The sequence below is a fragment of the Macaca mulatta genome, chromosome 4, assembly GCF_049350105.2.
Source record: "Macaca mulatta isolate MMU2019108-1 chromosome 4, T2T-MMU8v2.0, whole genome shotgun sequence".
Classification (NCBI taxonomy): domain Eukaryota; kingdom Metazoa; phylum Chordata; class Mammalia; order Primates; family Cercopithecidae; genus Macaca; species Macaca mulatta.
In genome coordinates, this window is record NC_133409.1 from 153,057,027 (window position 1) to 153,076,068 (window position 19,042).

At 43.3% G+C, this 19,042-nt stretch overlaps 1 long non-coding RNA gene and 2 pseudogenes across 2 annotated transcripts in view; 2 read left to right on the top strand and 1 right to left on the bottom strand.

The window, feature by feature from the left end:
* LOC712069 (uncharacterized) overlaps positions 1 to 19,042 on the top strand; it is a 241,669-nt gene that overhangs the window by 70,341 nt on the left and 152,286 nt on the right. The gene's annotated exons all lie outside the window — the stretch shown is intronic.
* LOC144340519 (uncharacterized) lies at positions 7,447 to 8,851 on the top strand (annotated as a pseudogene).
* Positions 8,874 to 9,972, bottom strand: LOC114669808 (saoe class I histocompatibility antigen, C alpha chain-like; annotated as a pseudogene). The gene is made up of 2 exons (XR_013416722.1): positions 9,450 to 9,972; positions 8,874 to 9,313 (listed from the first exon to the last, which is right to left on the bottom strand). The product of XR_013416722.1 is annotated as a saoe class I histocompatibility antigen, C alpha chain-like (transcript).

Here is a 19,042-nt window from a genome sequence, read left to right on the forward strand (position 1 = left end):
AATAATTTCTAGAATAAGAGATTTACCCCTATCTATTATTTGTCGGTTCCATAGACACTTGTGTTTTGGGAGACTAAACCAAGCATTCACTCACCTATGACCCAGCAATTGCACTCTTGGTTATATACCAATAGAAATGCATGCATTTGTGTCCCAAAATATGTGAAAATATTATTTATAGCAGCACAGTTTGTAAAATCTGGATATAACACACATGTTTATCAACAGTGCAGGGACAGAAGAGTGAACTATTTGTAAAATGGAGCACTGACAGCCATTGGCGTGAGCAGGCTACGATCACGCACAGCAAGACCCAGGACATGAGGTGACTGTATTCAGATCTGACGAATCTCATCTATGGTGTTAGAAATGAAGAAAGTGGCTGCTCTAGCATCGGAGGGGGGTGATTTATGATCAAGTAGAACCTAAGGGTGTTTCCTGGAGGCTGGAAATGCTGTACCTTGATGTGAGTGTTGTTTGCTCAACTGCTCACTTTATGAAAATCCATGGCCCACTCATGGTTTGTCCACCATTCTCCATGCTTGTTGTCCTTCTTTCCAGTATACATTTCTGATGTTTTGAAACAATTCTCTCTAAGCTAATATAGAATCTCCCTTGCTGGAAGTCTTTAAAAATGCTGCATTGAACAAATCAGTGCAATTATTAAAAATCCCAGGAAATAAATGCCTGTGACTCAGATATAAGGAGGAGAACCTACAACAAGAGCAGTAGGCTTGGGAGCTGACACCAAAACAGCTTTGGTAATGGCTGTTGAGCCAGGAACTAGAAATGAAATCCCACACAGGCCCATGGAAGGCGGGGGGTGTGAAATGATGCCCCAGTAGTGCATGAGTGAATGAGTCATGGGCAGTGGCTCATGGGTTTGCTTGCAAGTCAGGAACTTGGGAAAAATAAAGATGAAAAATTAGGGGGTAGAGAGGTTTGCATAGGCCTCTTGCTATGCGCAGACTGTGTGATGATAGTGGTTGCACGTGGATGCGTAACAGAGGGGCTCCAAGGGGCTGGGGCTCCCTGTAATCAGGTGGGCAAGATGGCTTGATGGATGATGCCACTCAGCCGCACAGGGCTTGCTCATGGAGTCTGTGCACAAAGCGGCCGTGGTGGCTGGGATGGATACTGCATGGACGCAGCAATTGACTCTCCACTCACCAAGGCTGACCTGGCAGCTGCCACTGCTGAGAACCCAGCCTGCCAAAAGCAGCTGTTCATTGAACAGAGAAATAAAACAGGCAATGTTAATTAAGAACAAGACAGTGTCATAACAAATATACCACTGCAGATATAGGAGAGATTTAAATAGTCTTGAAACTGAAAAATTGTGTCAACAGAAAGACTTATTACAAGTAAAGAAGTTAAAACAATGGTAAATATTCTATTTCCCTTCAAACATATCCAGTTTTATGAGTATGCTCATGTATCAAACATATAATGGACTTATATAAAATATTCAAGATATATAGGGAATCATAGGAAAATCCAAACAACTCAAATTTTTAGGCACGAATAACATTGATTCTAGAACCAGTTAGGAAATCAATAAAGAAAGAGTATTATAGGAATATCACTTTTATATAATTATATGTGAAAATCCTGAGAAAAATATTAGTAGACTATATCTACCTGTATGCAATGAATAGACTATGTTGACCAAGTTATGTATCCTAAGAATGTAATAATATATAAATTTTAAATCTTTTAATGCATTTCACCACTCTGAATTAAAAAACAGAGGCAATCATATTTTAGTAGATGAAGAAATTACTGTAAAAGAAATTCAGCACTCCAACTGACCCACATTTCTTCAGTCATCTCTACTTTTAAGGATTCATGTGATCAGATTGGGCTCACCCAGAAAATCCAAGATAATCTCCCCATCTAAAGGTCCATCCTCTTAATCATGTCAGTAAAATCTCTTTTGTTGTGTAAGGTAACATATCTAAAGGTGATAGGCTTAGGGCTTGGACATATTTGTGGGGCCATTATTTTGGATTTCACAATGTAAATGGTGGCCAAATGAGATTTAACATTAGTCTAGTTAAATTCCTACACATCACGAAGTGAGTAAATGTATGAGGCATTCCATAAATAGTTTATGGGTAAAGGTGAAGCAAGTGTATACATAGCACTGTGAATGAAGGATCCACATTTACTCACACTGCACTGGAACTTCAGATGTTAAAGGGAAACGGTCATCTTCAAAATAGCTGCAGAAGAAACACAGATCATCTAAGAAGCAACTGGTTTAAGATGTAACTGATTTTTCCCTGTCAGCCACAGCAGCCAGAAGAGGCATAATCATCAAAGAGCCGAGAGAAAGCCAATGTCAAATAGAAATTTGTGGCTGGCAAATCCATCTTTCAAGAATAAGAGTAAACAAAACATTATCATATAAATGAAATTGTTGGGCTATTTCCAAAATGCCCACTCTAAAACTACTTACAAAGACAGAAAAATATATAAGAAAGAAACAGAGAAAGCAGTAATTTTAATTTGGAATCATTGGTACATGTAAGTCAGTACAGTCATTATAAAATATTAATAATGTAGCATTCAAAGGAAAAAAGTAATATAAAATACTGTAACATGTTGTGTTATAATTTCCTTACCCATGTTCCAACCCCCTACCTGTGCTATCTGTGAGGTCCAACGAATTTGATTCTTTTTTCTGAGATCAGCTCCATAGAGTAGAGCACCAAGAACAAGTTAGGTGCTTAATGAGTTTTTACCATGTGAATAACTTTCCTGAAAGTACTTAGCAGATCAGGAATTGGGATGCATAAGCACAGTTCCAAAGTGGCTGAGGAGTGACACAAAAGAACATAGTGGCATAAGAACCCTAATGACCCTCCTCCCCGCCCCCCACAGTGGCAACATGCTTGTTGAAACATCATGATAAAATAATCTCGATGATAGCTGTGATTGGATTTAGTGTTGATATATTTTTTGTAAATTGTGATAAAACATACATACTATATAATTTACCTTCTAACCATTTTTTCAGTGTACAATTTGGTGGCATTAAGCACATTTACAATGTTGTGTAGTCACCACCAATATCCATTTCCAGAACATTTTCATCATCCCAAATGGAAACCGTACCCATTAAAACGTAACTGCCCATTCCCTGGTAACTTCTATTCTACTTTCTGGTTCTATGGATTAGCTTATTCTAGCTACCTCATATAAGTAAAATATCATATTTGTTTTTATTTCTGGCTTATTTCACTTACAGTGTTTTCAAGGCTCATCCAATTAGAATTTCATTCACTTTTAAGGCTGAATAATATTCCATGTGTATGTGCAATGTGGGTCGTTTATCCAATCTTAGGTAATTCTATCTTTACTTTCTTAAGGAACCACTGTACTGTTTTCCATGGTGGCTGCACCACTGTACACTCTCACCAGCAGTGTACAAGTGTTCCAGTTTCTCCATATCTTCACCAACATTTGGCCTAGTGAAGTTTACCATATTTTTATGTCCTTATCAGCTTTCCTTTTTCTTTTCTTTTCTTTCTTTCTTTCTTTCTTTTTTTTGAGATGGAGTCTTGCTCTGTCGCCTGGCTGGAGTGCAGTGGCGCAATCTCGGCTTGCTGCAACCTCCGCCTCCCAGGTACAAGTGATTCTCCTACCTCAGCCTCCTGAGCAGCTGGGACTATAGGTGCATACCACCATGCCCAGCTGATTTTTGTATTTTTTTTAGTAGAGACGGGATTTCACCATGTTGGCCAGGATGGTCTTGATCTCTTGACCTTGTGATCCACCTGCCTCGGCCCCCCAAAGTGCTGGGATTACAGGCGTGAGTCGCCATGCCTAACCAGCATTCCTTATTTTTATGTCCTTATTGTATATGTTCTTTGGAGAATTGTCTATTCATGTCTTTTACTCATTTTTGAATGAGATTGTTTTGCTATTGTTGAATTGTAGTTCTCTACATGTTCTGGATATTAATTCTTTATCAGATATGTGATTGGCAAATATTTCCTCCTAGTCTGTGCATTTTCTTTTGACTCTCTTAACAGTGTCCTTTGATGCAAAAAAGTTTTTAAATTTTGATGCAGTCTCATTTGTCATTTTTCTTATGTTACTTGTACTAGTGGTCACCAACCAAGAAACCACTACCAATTCTAATGTCCATAAGATTTTCCTCAGTATTTTCTTAAGGGTTTTACAGGTTCAACTCTTAAGGTTAGTTCTTTGAGTTATTCTGACTTTATTTTTGAAAAGGGTGTAATGGAAGGGCATGAATTTTCTCCAGCATCATTCTTTTGCATGTGGATATCCAGGTTCCCAGCACCATTTGTAGATGCACCATGTGTTGCAGTGGGGCTGACACATTTGTAAGATGCAGTGAGCACTAACACATGGGAGCACCATGCATTTATTTACCTGTCTTTCCTCCACAGTTGTTTTGAGAAGGCTTTCACTGACAAACCCAACAGAAATGAATATATATGACTTCTTATAAACTCAAATGCAAGTACAATTATAAATTTTAAAATGTTAAGACTGGAGCAAGACTAGAACATCACTAGACAAACTGAAACATAGGCTGAAATGAAGGGTTTATGTTTACCTTGCTACACATTCTGTTGGCCCACCATCTCTTATGCTTATTGCTTAAGAGAGCCACAGAGTAGGGTGATAGCTCATATAACAAGTCCCTGGTTTTCTGCTTCAGAAACAATTTCAAATTCTCTGCTTAGACAGAGTAAGGAAACTAACCGAAAGATGTCTATTGTGAAGTTGGCATCTACAAAGTCAAAGAGTGAGTAGTAAGTGTAAACATCAGGAATGAAAGAGATTCTATCTTTTTACACAGCAATGGCCTCACTATGCACTGCTGAGGGGAGAAGGTCCCTTCAGGGGACCTTCATGATGAGGAAAAACCCTATATGATGTAGGGGTTTTCTGCTGCAGCCCTAAATTAAATTGTCCTTTGCTCTAAATACAGGTCTCACAAAGTTTTATGTCTTCAAAGATTTCACTGGACCAAGATTTTTTTTTGTTTGTTTGTTTTTTTTTTGAGCTGCTGCCTGGGGCTTAGAAAAGTGACGTGGATATTTTCTCAAAGGGGTATTTCTTTGATGGAATGTGAAATCCGCGAACGCTCTGCTTTCCTGCTGTATCCCCAGCGCAGGTTGAATACCTTGCACCGCTTTTCAGCACTTTCCTGGAAGTGGTAGAAGATTTGGAGTTAGGGCCTCCCTCAATCACTACCCTTTCTTTAATTCAGAGGATCACAAGCTGTTGGGGGAAGAGTGTATCTTGGGCCTCTAGCTGATCTGATGAATATTAATAACCAATGTCCTGTAATGAAGTCATGTGTGCATGTAACATCACTTCTGCATGCAGTGTCACAGGAAAGTGGGTTCGCGGACCCCAGGTTAACAGCCTAAGCACTAAACGCACAGAGCTAGAGCTCTAGGAGGGGAGGGATGGCTGGGGTGGAACCTCGTCTTGTCCTTTAGTCCTGGGGTCTTTTCACTCCTTACTTGGTGGGTGCTGGGCGTCTGGCAGGTGCCGATGTTGATGGATGGAGTCGAGGCAGGGAACTGGCTGGGACTGGGAAAAACAGGGTTGGAGAGATAATTAAGGTGGACATTATTTTTTTCTGAGCGTAAGTCATAGCTCAAAATCTGGAGAGCCTGAAGGAATATCCCCCTACCTAAACCTGTTTTTGCCTTTTCCCTCAAGCCTCATTTGGCCATAGGCCCAGTGTCAACACCAGGGGGCGCCCACAGACCATGAAGGCACAACGCAGCTGGGATTGTTTGTGGTCAGCTCCCGGGTCCCTGACTTAATCAGGGGAGCCAAGACCCTACAGCCAGGTGGCCTGGATTCAACCTGCAGCTCTGGTCCTACTGACAGTTTCCCCCCTGGTGCCTCAGTTTCTTAATCGGTGAAATGGTGAGGACACTACAGCACTTACCCTCCGGGGCAGGTTTCTCAACAGCAGCACTATAAACAGTTTGGGACAGAGACTCCCTTGTGGCCTGCCCTGTGCATTGTGGGAGGTTTGCCAGCAGCACCCCCACTCACCCCCTCCCACCAATCCCCACGTGACAACCGAAAATGTCCCGGGATTTTTAGGTCTCCCTTGGGTCTGGAAGCTGCACTTAGTCAGGCATTTTTCCACCTGACACTTGAGCTCATCTTTACTTTGGTCCACATAAGGCCACTTAAAAAAAAAGTTGTTTCTTTAAAGATTCTATCCATCTTTTAAACAAATCAATTTTCTTCCTCTATGTCTGCATTCAGTTAGTCCTTCCAAACCCTTTGTTTAGTGTATCTCAAAATGTATCAATTCTAATTCTAGTAATTAGCGTATCTGACTTGCATGATACCTGCTATGACCGCTGGTAGAGCTCTGATTCCTTTAGCACAGGGAATATGTTCTCGATTCTGCTCTGGATGATGTAAATCAGTTTATTTTACTTGTCTGGGATGTTGCTCCTCACCTGTAAAATGTAAATGTGGATATGGCTTGGATTACTAAGTGGTTTTATTTCTTCATTCACCTGACATTGTTGTGTACCTGCTGCAAGTCAAATACATGGCATGATATTGTTTCTTTGATCACACCTCAGCAAATGAGAAAATGAGACATTATAGCAGGTGTGGCGGCACATGCCTGTCGTCCTAGTCACTCGGAAGGCTGAGGCAGGAGAATTGCTTCAGCCCAGGAATTTGAGGTTACAGTGAGGTATGATATCACCATTGCATTGCAGCCTGGGCAATAGATCCTGTCTCTGAAAAAAAGGAAAAACATATTGTGAGCTGTCTGCATGTACTCCATGTCTCAGGAGACTTATGTCCTGTAATTCTTCTAAATGGCATCTCCATGTGGTTTTTCATGAATGTTTGTCTGGTATTTCTTTTCTATCCTTTTACTTTCAACTTTTCTGTATCTTCTACTGAAATTATGGCTTTTGTCAATAGCCTACAGTTAGTTATTTATTTACTTATTTATTTTTACCCCCTTGCACTATTTGTCTTATAATTAGAGTGTTTGAGTCCATTATGTTTAATGTAATTGTTGACCTCATTGGGTTTAAGTCTGTACATTGTCATTTGCTGCCTTCTAATATTATCTCTTTCTTGCTTAACTATTTTTCTTCTGTTTCCTTCTTTAGATGAATAAAAAACTTTGCATTATTGTAGTCTGTGACTAAGTGTTCTAATTATACATCCTCTTATTATTTCTTTAATTATCTGAGAAAGCACAATAATCTGTGACTTATTATAACCAACAGCAGACCGTAACTTCCCTTTCACCTGCCTGTGCGGACAGCCCAGGGGAGAATCAGTGCTCTGGCTCTGAGACACAGGGCTGGTGGAAGTAGGAGAGTGATTGGATGATGAATCTGTAGCCGCAGAGGCATCTGGGCCCCTCACCTGCATTCCTTGTAATGTCTCCTCCACTGGATGCCTGCGATGCCCTCTCCTCTGTATGCTCCTGCCAGAGTCTCCCCATCTCCACTGACAGCAGCTCCACCCTTCTGCTCACTCAGTCCAACACTGTGGGTGCCCTTGATTCTTCTTCTCACACCACAGATAAATCCATTAGCAACTGCTGTGAAGTCCATCTTCACATTCATCCATAATCCCTTCAGTTCCCACTATTTCCCCTGCTCACACCCTAGTCAAGGTAAGCAATGTCTCCATTCTGGAATACTGCACTCCTTTCCCACTGTTTTCCCCACTGCCTTACTGGTCCCCACCTCTCAATTCTGTTCTCAGCACAGCAGCCAGAGAGAAGCTTTCAAGGGATAAGTCCTACCATATCCCACTTTTCAAAACTGTCCTCTAACTCCCCATGTCATTCAGCGCAAAGGTCAACATCCTTCCCACACCCTCCAGGGCTACCTGCTCTAGCCACACCTTGGACCTCACTTCAGTTTCTCTGTGTCCAGCCCTTCTGGCCTCTTTGTCCTTCCAGGAACACAGACAATTTCCTGCCCTCGTGCATCTGCACTGAAGTCTCCCTGCCTGAAAAGAACTTTCCCAGACATCCCTGTAGACAACTCCTCACATCCCTCAAATCTTTACTCCAAGGTCACATTTGCAACAAGGCCCATGCTGACCACCCAGCACAACAGCCACCTCCCTGTCCCCACAGCCCGCACTCTGGATCACCTGCCACACAGCACTTGCCACCTTCTAACTCAGCATCTTCTGTTCCTACTCTGCTTATACTATATCTATCATCTGCCTACAGAGGTGTCCAATTTTTTGGCTTCACTGGGCCACATGGGAAGAAGAAGAATTGTCTTGAGCCACACAAAAAATACACTAATGACAGCTGATGGGCAGAAAGAATAGAAAAAAAATGTTCATGCTTAATTTTCATGGTATTTGCCACCACAGATAAGCAAAAAATTCTCACATTCAAAGCTGTCCTGGGTCACATGCAGCGGGTTGGACAAGCTTGCATCTAGAATGTATGCACCACAAGGCTGGAAATCTTTAAGTTTTTACTTTAAGGATTTTTCTAAGTGCAAAAAACAGTCATATCCCTAGCAGACAACAAATGTCAGTTGAATGAATGATCACTGTAGAGCACCTCTATATTCTAAAGGCAATATCTTTATTAATGTAGCCTCAGGTCAAATGCTGTTTCATGGCAGCTAAAGAACAACATCATCTCACACCACCATCAGTGCCACCGGTGCTTTTCTCACCAGGGCTGCTTGTGTACCAGAGGGTGACTCTGAGGGCCCCGTCGGGCCCCACGTCGCAGTTAAACATTACCTGGAGGGTGTGAGACCCTGGCTCAGTTCCCGCGGTCAGCCCCGCCCACCCAGCTCCGGCCAGGTCCGGCCCCTAGCAACCTGCAGAGATTTTGGCCTCAACTGAAGACGAAACCGGGTAAAGGCTCCTGGGGCTCTCCAGGGTCGAGGATCTTTGCAGGTCCCGCAGCCTCGGGGTCAATCTTGGACCCAGAGACTCAGGGGGACCAGAGCCGTCCCTGAGGCATGAAGCAGGGAGTAAGTGATATGCGTCCAGGGCCGGGGTCACTCATCGGCCTCGCTCCGGTTGTAGTATCGGAGCAGGGTCCTCAGGTTCACTCAGCCAGTCTGTGCCTGGGCCTTGGCGCCCAGTGTCTGCAGCTCCCAATACTCCGGCCCCTCCTGCTCCATCCACCACGCTCGCGGCTCCATCCTCGGACTCGCGGCGTCATTGTCGAACCGCCCGAACCGCGTGTTGTCCACGTAGCCCACGGCGATGAAGCGGGGCTCCCCGCGGCCGGGCCGGGACACGGCGGTGCTGAAATACCTCAAGGAGAGGGAGCCTGGGAGCGCGGAGAGGCTGAGACCCGCCCGACCCTCCTCCCAGCGCGGGTCCCCAGGTCCTGCGCCCCCACCGGGAGGGCCCTTTGCTCCTCTCTCCTCCCGCAGAGGCCGTTTCCCTCCTGACCCCGCACTCACCCGCCTTGGTCTCGGTCAGGGCCAAGGTCCCCGAGAGCAGCAGGAGGAGGGTTCGGGGCGCCATGACCCATCGTCGGCGTCTGGGGAGACTCCGAGTCCCAGTGGGTGGATGCGTGTGGACTTTAGAACCGGGGCCGCGCGACGCTGATTGGCTTCTCTAGCAACCCGACACTCAGTGGGAGTGAGAACTGGGTCCGCGTCGTGAGTGTCCAGGAAGAAGGACCCGTCGCAGGTTGGGAGAGGGAGAAGAGAAACTCTGCGGAGATTAGGAATCCCCAACGCTGGGCCTCTCCAGCCCATACACCGCCTTCGGGACCTGAGACTCTGAGAACCACGCCTGGGGCCCTGGGACTTCGACCTGACCCCGCTTCGCTTGTGCCAAGCGCTCTGTCTCAGTGTCTCCTGAGTCTTGGCCCAGAAGCTGTCTGAGAAACCGGGAAGAAACCCGCGGCTTGGGACCCGTTCCTCTCGCTTCACTTTTCATCCCGGAATTCCTGTCACTGAACTGGACTCCCTGGTCTCCCACTCTACCTGTCCCCCTGGAGTCTTCTAGAAGAAAACTCACCCCCAGAGAGCTTGGTGCCAGAGAGGGAGCTCGCCCTGGGAATGGAGGTGTAGAGACAGGGCTTTTTTTTTTTCTTTTCTTTCTTTTTTCTTTTTCTTTAAATCTGGAAAAGTTGCGCCTGAGTGCATGAGACAGAATAGAGACCAGTTTGCTTTTTGTTTATTAACTACAGTGAGTAGCAGAATCTTGGTAACCCCTGAATGATCAGGAATCTAATCGGTAAAAAATGTGACTTTGGCCCCTTGATATATAAATGTGTCTAAAAGCGTTACAACAGGATTCACAAAGCTCCTAAGTTTCACTTTCGCAGACAATGTATCTGTGACTCCTGCTTGTTGTATTTTAAATTTACCTTCATTCCATAGCCCTGCCTTTCTATGTGAGTCCAGAATATCTCCTCAATACAAAGTAGCCACTATGTTCCTATATGTTGCAACCAGGAATCAGTACAGACTTTATTCACCACAAAGTTGCAAGCGCTAAACGCAGTCACAATGCCCATCACTAGTGCTCATGCACTGCCGGGTTTTAGGAAGTATCCACATCTAAGTGGTGTGTATATTTTATAGGAACAATTAGTATTTTTAAAACCTGATTAACATAAAAAAATTAGTTTTTAAGCAGATCCACTTAAGGTATTAAAGGCCAACTGCAAGTAACACCCTTCAAGGCTCTGTAGATGAATGTATTGAAATACTGTAAATCAATGTGTTCAAACCTAAGAGTTCTGCTGCTTTTGAATTCTGTCCCCCTGCTCCTTTTCTTCACCTCCTGCATCCCCAGCCCTTCCCTCTATCCCTTTTATCCCTCAGGCCCTCCTCTCCGCTTAGTCCCCATCACACTGTCACTCCTGAATTGTGACACTGGCACTCTCCCATTACTTGCTGCGTGACTGTTCTCTCCACAGTGGTCCTGCTAATGTGAGTCAAAGTGTGTCATTTCTCCACCTAAAACACTCCAGTGGCTCCACCTCGGTCTTGTGAAGCTTCTAGAATGCCAAGCACGTGAGCGTATGAGGGGACACCTGGTTCATTGTAGGGACTAAATTAATTTTTGTTGACTGAATGAATGAAATATAAGTGTATTAAATTGCATCACAGAAAATTATAAAATGTAAAACACTAAAAAATTTAAGGAAGATTTTATGTAACTAGTGTGTATATCAATTCATCAGTTCATTCCATGAGTCTGTGGAACCTGTGTATGATAACAGTGTGTAACAAATTGTCACAAACATTGGCTTTAAACAACACCCATTTATTGTATTCATTTATTTGTTTTTAGAGACAGAGTCTCCCACTGTCATCCAGGGTGAAGTGCAGTCACATAATCATGACTCACGGCAGCCTCAAACTCCTGGGCTCAAAGAATCCTCCTGCCTCAGTCTTCAGAGTAGCTAGGACTGCAGACAAGTGCCACCACGCCCAGCTAATTAAAAAAAAAAAAATTGTAGAGACGAGTATCTTACTATATTACCCGGGCTGGTCTCAAACTCCTGGCTGCAAGTGATCCTCCTGTGTCAGCTCTTCAAATGTTAGGATTACAGGAGTGTGCTACCATGCCTGGCCAAACAATACCCATGTATGTGTTTATAGTACCTTAGTCAGAAATCTGGGCATGATGTAGATGGAATCTCTGTTCCGGGCTTCCCAAACCTGAGTCTTCATTTTGAATCCTTCTTTAGGCTTATACAGAGGTGGCAGAATGCAGTTTCTAGCAGTTGTAAGACTGAGGTTCCTGTTCCTTGCAGGCTGTCAATGTAGAGAACAGAGAGGGCTGTGCTCAATTCCTGGTGCCCACCATCGTTCTTTCCTACACAGCCCCTTCATTTTCAAAGCCTGCAGCGGAGGAAACCCCTCGTGCTGAGTCCCTCTCACACTGCATTTCTCTATGGTCAGGAAGAACCCAGTCCTCTCAAGGGCTCACCTGATTAGGACAGTCCAAGCAGGAAAAACCCAGCCTAAAGTCAACTAATTGAGGCCCTTAATTATATCTGCTAAATCCCTTCACAGCAGCATCTACATTAGACTTGGTTGAATAACTGGAGGAAGGTGAATGACCAGGAGGTGGTAGTTGGGGCCATCATAGAGTCATCCTAGCAAGGGTTGGATCTTCCTTTTGTGTTTAATTGGGACACAGTTGGAAATTGAAGTTCAAGTAAAGTGATCATTGTGAACAGTAATAAAATGCATCCTCTTCAGCTGTGGAAATTCTCCTTACCTTTTAAAACTAAGTTACATGTTTAATGTCTTATAATTAATTTAGGCCAGGTGTGGTGGCTCACGCTTGTCATCCTAGCACCGTGGAAGGCAGAAGAAGGCAAATTTGTTGACTCCAGAAGTTCAAGATCAGCCTGGGCAACCTGGTGAAACCCTCATCTCTACAAAAAAGTTAGAAAATTAGCCAGGCATGGTGGTTCATGCCTGTAGTCCCAGCTACTCAGGAGGCTGAGATTAGAGGGTCCCTTGAGCCCAGGAGGTCGACACTGCAGTGCATGGTGATCAGCCACTGCACTCCAGCCTGGGTGACAGAGCGAGATCCTGTCTTGGAAATAATAATAATGATGATGATAAATTTAGAGTAAATGCAAACTAACATGTAATAATACACCCTGTCTTGTGAAAAGGTATTATTTACTATTACGTAACAAATTATGTAAAACTTAGCAGCTCAAAACAACAAATATTCCTCATCTCTCACAGTTTCCAATGATCAGGAATCCAGGAGAGGTTTCCCTGAGTGCTTCTTGCTCAGGGCCTCTCACAAGGTTGCAATCCAGTTGTCAGTCAAGGGCTGTATCATCTAAGGGCTTCACTGGGGCTGAGCATTCACATGAAACATGGCTCAGTCACATGGCTCTTGGAAAAGGCCTAGTTCCTTGTTGTCTGTTCCTAGAAGTCCTCAGTTCTCAGTCACGTGAACCTTCCTGCAGGGCCACTTATGGCATAGCAGCTGGATTCCCCCAGAGTTCATGATCCCAGAGACAGAGAGAGAGAAGGTGGAAGCCACAGTGAGTTTTATGTTCTACACTCAAACTTGCAAACTGCTATGTCAGCATTACTCTATTAGTTAGAAGTTATACTATTCTGTTCTCTCACTGCTGTAAAGAAATACCCGAGACTGGGTAATTTAAAAAGAAAAGAGGTTTAATTGACTCACAGTTCCACATGGATGAGGAGGGTACCCCAGGAAACTTACAATCATGGCAGAAGTGGACGCAAACATGTCCTTCTTCACATGGTGGCAGGAGAGAGAAAAGCAGAGTGAAGTGGGGACAAATCCCTAATATTGTATATATACACCATGGAATATTATGCAGCCCTAAAAAGGCACAAGATCAAGTCCTTTGCAGGAATATGGATGAAGCTGGAAGCCATTATCCTCAACAAACTAAACGAACTAACAGAGTAACAGAAAACCAAACACCGCATGTTCTCACTTATAATTGGGAGCTGAGCAACGAGAACACATGGACACAGGGAGAGGAACAACACACATGGGCCTGTTGGTGGAGGGCAGTGGTGGGGGGATCATTAGGAAAAATAGGTTCAATCATTGACTTCCACAGTGGTTGAATCAATTTACATTTCCACCAACAGATCTCATGAGAATTCACTTACTGTCATTAGAACAGCTTGGGGGAACCGTCCCCATGATTCAGTTACCTCCCATGAGGTCCCACCCCGAGTATGTGGGGATTACAATTAGCATGACAATTGAAGATGAGATTTGGGTGGGAACACAGAACTGGGCCATATCAGAAGTGCGTCATTAAGTACAAGCCACACTCAAGAGAGGGAATTAAGCTGCATCTCTGGAAGGGAACAGTATTAAAGGATTTGCATATATGTTAAAAGCAAAATTCAAACTATTGTTTCAGGATTTTGTAAATCAAAGTCTTTTTTTATCTAATTGTTTTTCTTTAATGCTTTAAGCTTGTTTTTAAATTTAATTTAATGTTATTTTAAATTCCAGGGTACCTGTGCAGGATGTGCAGGTTGTTACATAGGTAAACGTGTGCCATGGTGGTTTTCTGCACCTATCAACCCATCACCTAGGTATTAACCCCAGCATGCATTAGCTATTTTTTCTAATGCTCCGCCGACCACTGCCCTCTCCCAACAGGCCCCAACAACTGTGTGTTGTTCCTCTCCCTTTGTCCACGTGTTCTCATTGTTCAGCTCCTAATTATAAGTGAGAACATGCAGTGTTTGGTTTTCTGTCCTGTGTTAGTTTGCTGAGGACAATGGCTTCCAGCTTCATCCATATCCCTGCAAAGGACTTGATGTCATTCCTTTTTATAACTGCGTAATATTCCATGGTGTATATGTACCATATTTTCTTTATCCAGTCCATCATTGATGGGCTTTTGGGTTGATTCCATGTCTTTGCTATTGTGAATAGTGCTGCAATGAACATACATATGCATGTATCTTTATAACAGAATAATTTATATTCCTTTGGGTATATACCCTCTAATGGGATTGTTGAGTCAAATGGTATTTCTGGTTCTAAATCTTTGAGGAATCGCCACACTGTCTTCCACAATGTTTGAACCAATTTACATTTCCATCAATAGTGTAAAAGCATTCCTATTTCTCTACAAGCTCAGCACTTCTGTTCTTTCTTGAATTTTTAATAATTGCCATTCTGTCTGGCATGAGATGGTATCTCATTGTGGTTTTGACTTGCATTTCTCTAATGATCAGTTGTGTTGAGCTTTTTAAAATATGTTTTTTGGCCACATGTATGTCTTTAGAGAAGTGTCTGTTCATGTCCTTTGTCCACTTTTTAATGAAGTTTTTTTTCATATAATTTGTTTAAGTTCTTTGTAGATTCTGAGTATTAGACCTTTGTCAAATAGATAGATTGCAAAAATTTTCTCCCATTCTATAGGATGTCTGTTCACTCTGATGATGGTTTCTTTTGCTGTGCAGAAGCTCTTTTGTTTAATTAGATCCCATTTGTCAATTTTTGCTTTTGTGGCAGTTGCTTTGGTGATTTCATCATAAAAATCTTTGCTGATGCCTATGTGCTGAATGGTATTGCCTAGATTTTCTTCCAGGGTTTTTCTAGTTTTGGGTTTTATATGTAAGTCTTTAATCCATCTTGAGTTGGGAGATAAAATATGCAAAATACCGCATTGAGTGAATCTAAGAGATTGGACATGGAGCCAAACCTGCTTCCACCTTTTGATTTCTGGACCCACATGTTCTTCCACTGAGAACACAGCACGGTAGAGATGTCTCTGATTCAAACAATGCACCGTGTCCTGAAAGATGGCACCCACCCCTCAGAGTGCTTCCTCCAGGCTGGCACTGAGCTGTGCCTGTAGAAGACCTGTCCAGCATTCCTTGTGGCTGGCAGCCCCTGTGGTGCAGATGGTGATAGGATTAGTGGAACCCATAGCCATGGAAACACTGAAACTTTCCCTGCCAAGTGGGTCCTTCAGGCAGATAATGGGCTAGGAGCACCGCCTAGCCTGCGGATCAGGAATGTCAACATCACCCAGAGAGTGGTGCTGGCTGAGTGTCTGAGAGCAGGACAGGAAAACCCACCCATAGAATAGGTGCCTAACCCTGTGAAGATGAACCCCTGGCCCTTCCAAGATGGAAGTAGTTAAAAGTAGTCAACTTGTCACTTAGTAGGTAGTCACGTAAAGAAATAGTGCCCCACTGGGGCACATCATGGGACTCAAATGCTGATGAGTTGGACATTCAGAAGTGGCAGCAGCTGGATCTGCAGTAGTGGGGAGTTAGTGCTGCTGGCCCCATACATAGCCTCATGCCTGCCACTGTGGTTGCTCCATTCATGCGCCCATCCTACTAGGCCTGCACTGACCCATGGTGAAGGCTGGCTAACTTCCATTTGTCTGTTTGCTTGTTCAGTGCCACTTCAGACTCGGGTGTTTTCTGGGGTGTCAACATGGGATTCAAGCACAACCCAGGTGGACCATTTTCACGTCATGATAGATGCTGTTGGGCCTGTGCAATCTATGACTTTGTGGGTCACACAGGCACTTGGAACCCCATAGTTGCTTGGTGTCCCGTGGCCAAACATTCTATGGAATCAGGACAAGGAACACTAAAAGTTGCTTCTAACATGCGGCATATGTCTCTGTCATGGATGACATGATCTTACTCCAGAATCCCAGGCCAGAGACCCTGCTGTCCTCTTCTGAAGGGCAGATGGTCACATTCCAGAATGAGCGAGTCTCCTACCACTTCTGTTCAACTGAGGAGGAAACATGGCACAGTCAGAATAAGACATGAAAAGGACAAAGCAAGGCAGGAACACACAGCATACATGCAGACGCTGGTGTACTGCCTGGGTTCAGAGGATGGACTTGCAGGTGGGGGGAGAGATGTAATATGATGACAGAAAACAGATACCCCACATGGAGGCCAGGAAAACATCCCAACACAGCATCAAAGGCCAGGGGACATGAACCAGTCAAGTGTCCATTATACATTAGGTGCTCATGCCCTATGTGATGGGATTGAAGACACAGTAAGGAATAGGGAGGACCTAAGGGTTTCATGAAATCAGCACTCACTGTGGAGGAGATGTCTGTCTCATCAGGCAGCTCCTAACACTGACCTCAAAGCGAAGTGGCCCATCACTGAGGATCCTGGCATCATTCTCATATAACACAATGGTGATGGCCAAGCCCTGTTCCAAACCAGCCTACTCTAGTCACCTGGAAGGAGACAGGTGGTAGAACTAGAAGACCCCAAAGTAGGAAGACACCAGAGGGTGGGATAACGATGAGAAGTGTGAAAAGACACAGAAAATAAACAGGAGAGTGAATGTCCCTGTGTGTGGAGCTTACCTGATTCACACAGGTCTCAGAATCCTCAGGCATGTCGTAGGTAAAGGCAGTGTTCACCTGCTCCATGTCGATGTCTGGGCAAAATGGGGTTGGTAGCCAAAGAATTAGTCTTTAAAAATCTTTTGGGGTCATTCTCAGACAAGTGCAGAACAGCGAAAACTGTTAGTCACCTGAGGTTCATTCTCCTTCTCAGGTTCAGAAATGAACCACATGTAAGAGAAACCAAAGGCTGTAATTCTCATGGCACCCAGAAAACTGGACTAGGGACCTGGAGAGCCATGTGCTTGTCATTGCTCCACCGCTCACGTGCTGTGTAACCGCAGGAGAAGCTCTCTACTCCTAGGGCCTCTTCGATTCTTCTGTGAATCACGGACAAACATTTCTATTCTAGCAACATTACTGAAATGCAGGGAGAACCAAGTGATCAATGCGGAGGAAAAAAGTGATGACATTTACTCCTAGACAAGACTCTTTAGGAAAATGTACTTTAAAAGTAAGAGAAAACATAGTACCTGCCATCCCCTGCCAAAAAGCCTCTTTGGTTTAGCAATTATGATTGTTCATCATCTTTCTATAAAATTAGGGCAAAACTAGCTCGCTCAATATCTCAAATGAATTAAACACAGTTTGTGATTCTATGTTCACAACTTTTGCTCTGTGTGAAACTGAAGAGAAATGGGGACACATCCATGTTTGTGTGGTGGCCACAAAGGCTTGGAAATGACCCTGTATCATGCATTTTTCATGGTCTCACTCTATGCTTTGGAGTCCCAGGTAATTCATACTCTTAAAAAAAATCACATGTTCATACATAGGACAGGGTAGAAAAGGTAGTATTTCTGTTTTAATTTGCTAGGGCTGCCATAACAAAGTACCACAGGCCGGGTGAGTGAAATAATAAATATGTATTTTCCCACAGTTCCGGAGCCTGCAGGTGCAAGGTCAAGGTGCTACAGGGTTGATTTCTTCTGAGGCCTCTCTCCTTGGCTTGTAGACAGCCACTTCTCTCTTCTCAACATAGGACTTCAACATATGAATTTTGGCTGGGGGGACACAATTCGTCTCATAACAGCATGGATCATACTTGGTGGTGGATATTCTAAAATATAAAAAAGAGTATATCCCTTTGGCCTGATGCTTTCTCTTAGTTTTCTGAAATTGTGGTCTTACAAAAAAGAACAGGAACCAACGTTTAGTTTTTCCCAGAAGGTGAACTCTCCCTACTTCTGGGCAATCCCAGACACCGAGAAGTGGTGCTGTGCAGTTTTCCAAAGTCTTACTTTCTCCAGGAATTCTGTTTCTGCCTTTTTAACTGGGAAGAAGATTCTCTCAGGAGAGCCACCTCTTCTGATGCTGTATGGGCTTCATTCTGCTTGAACTTACAAAGTTGATCTTAATAAAAAGGAAATATTTGCAATTTTTTATCATGGTCATATTTTTGTACTGTTTAAAATGTCCCATATTGTGTTGAGTTTATTTTTAAAGTAATACATAACATTTGTACATGTTTATGGGGCACATGTGATCATTTGACACATGCACGGAATGTGGAGTAATCAAGTCAGGGTGTTTAGGGAATCTATTGCCTCAAGCATTTATCTTTTCTTTGTGTCGGGAACATTTAAAATCCACTCTTCTAGCTATTTGAAATACACATAATTTTTAGCTTTAGTTGGCCTGCTGTGCTTTAGAACATTAGAACTTATTTTTTGTATATAACTGTACATTTGTACCCATTAATCTACCTTTCTACATATTCCCACCCCTACATTCTTCTCAACATCTGGTAACTGTCATTCTATTCTCTACCTCCGTGAGATTAACTTTTTTAGCTCACACATATGAGTGACAACATGTGATATTTGTCTTTTCTTGCCTGGCTTATTTCACCTAACATGACCTCTGGTTCCATCCATATTGCTGCAACTGACAGGATTTCATTCTTTTTTTTTTTTTTTTTAATGGCTGAATTGCATTCCATTGTGTATATACTGCAGTTACTTTACTCATTCATCTATTGATAAATTCACCCATTGATTTCACATCTTTGCTATTGTGAATAGTGCTTCAACAAACATGGGCATGCAGGTACTCTTTTGATATGTTGATTTCATTTCCTTTGGATGAATACCCAGAAGTTGAATTGTTGCATCAGATAGTAGTTCTATTAATAGTTTCAGTTTTTTGAGGAATCAC